The following is a 1895-nucleotide window of genomic DNA, read 5'->3' as shown; positions in this document are numbered from 1 at the left end:
ACTTCTGTGTCTTCATTATGGATGGTACTACCTCTGTGTCTTCATTAGGGATGGTACTACTTCTGTGTCTTCATTATGGATGGTACTTCCTCTGTGTCTTCATTAGGGATGGTACTACCTCTGTGTCTTTATTATGGATGGTACTACCTCTGTGTCTTCATTAGGGATGGTACTATCTCTGTGTCTTCATTATGGATGGTACTACCTCTGTGTCTTCATTAGGGATGGTACTATATTTGTCTTCATTAGGGATGGTACTACCTCTGTGTCTTCATTAGGGATGGTACTACCTCTGTGTCTTCATTAGGGATGGTACTATCTCTGTGTCTTCATTATGGATGGTACTACCTCTGTGTCTTCATTAGGGATGGTACTATCTCTGTGTCTTCATTAGGTATGGTACTATCTCTGTGTCTTCATTAGGGATGGTACTTCCTCTGTGTCTTCATTAGGGATGGTACTATCTCTGTGTCTTTATTAGGGATGGTACTACCTCTGTGTCTTCATTAGGGATGGTACTATCTCTGTGTCTTCATTAGGGATGATACTACCTCTGTGTCTTTATGATGGATGGTACTTCCTGTGTGTCTTAGAAACAAAACATCATAATACTTTGCAGAACCATATAAATACATATGCAATCACCTGGCGTCAGCTTATATTATTAAACATCGCATGCGTCCCCTATTATTATTCTCATTCGTGATCCCAAACAAAAATTGGCATCACTTCCACAATCTTTTGCGCTGGATGTCGAGTGACCTTCGAACAACCCTTTTCTAGGCAGGGCGTGCAGGGGCGTTCTAGGAAGAAGAAGACACTTAACGGTAGTTATTTGAAACTATTTACCATAAAGTTAGCGATGCTCTTATAGAACTGTTAGTTAGGTGGGCGTATTTTATGTATCTTCTATCGTTCGAACTTAGAGCCTCATCTGGTTATAACGTTCTAATAAATGACTGTTAGGAAATTAGTAATATCGCGAGCTGTAGATAAAAACAAAAGTATTTTATGTTATCTCTTAGTAACACGTCTGGTTGATGTCAAGGCTTGCTGTAAACATAGTAACACGTCTGGTTGATGTCAAGGCTTGCTGTAAACATAGTAAACCCTAAGACGGTTGGTGTCAAGGCTTGCTGTAAACATAGTAAACCCTAAGACGGTTGGTGTCAAGGCTTGCTATAAACATAGCAAACCCTAAGACGGTTGATGTCAAGGCTTACTGTAAACATAGTAAACCCTAAAACAGCATATTACTTCTCCCTTTTTCTCCCCCTCCGGTGATTCAGTCAGAGGACTTTTAATGGTAAATACCGGGGTTTGATACCTGAGGTTGGCATAGCACAGATAGCCCATGTGTAGCTTTGTGCTTAACAACAAACAAACAAACTTTTAGTTTTTGAAATTTTCAATAAGAAAGAATGGTCCTGTTCATTACAACTTATGTTTGACCTAATAATTATAATAATAACCTAACTTTACGGGGCATTGTGGGAAGAAAAACCAGAACTTTCTAAATAACTTTATAATGTATTGAATCATAACTTTTCTGCCTAATATCCAAAAGGTTTACAAAAACCTTGCCGTGAACGTTCTACTCACGAGAAACTATCGAGTGAATTGTGCACACACACACAAACACGGGTAGGCCAGCCATTGACGTCAGAATGGAGAACTTACAACAGTGAGCAGTAGCCATTAGACGACTAGTAGCTCGTGAATCGAATTATAAAAGAGGTAATATTATCCTCTGTTACATTGGATGTTTCATATATTAGTGCAAAGTAGTTTTGTAAATAAACGTACTAGTTTTAACCCATTATACCTTTAAGTAACCTGTCTGAAAAAATACACAACTCAGGCCTGCGATGGTTTTATTGTCTTGAAATCTGTAC

This window comes from Limulus polyphemus, unplaced genomic scaffold (genome assembly GCF_000517525.1).
Source record: "Limulus polyphemus unplaced genomic scaffold, Limulus_polyphemus-2.1.2 Scaffold13168, whole genome shotgun sequence".
NCBI classification, from domain to species: Eukaryota; Metazoa; Arthropoda; class Merostomata; order Xiphosura; family Limulidae; genus Limulus; species Limulus polyphemus.
This window is presented reverse-complemented; position numbering follows the sequence as displayed.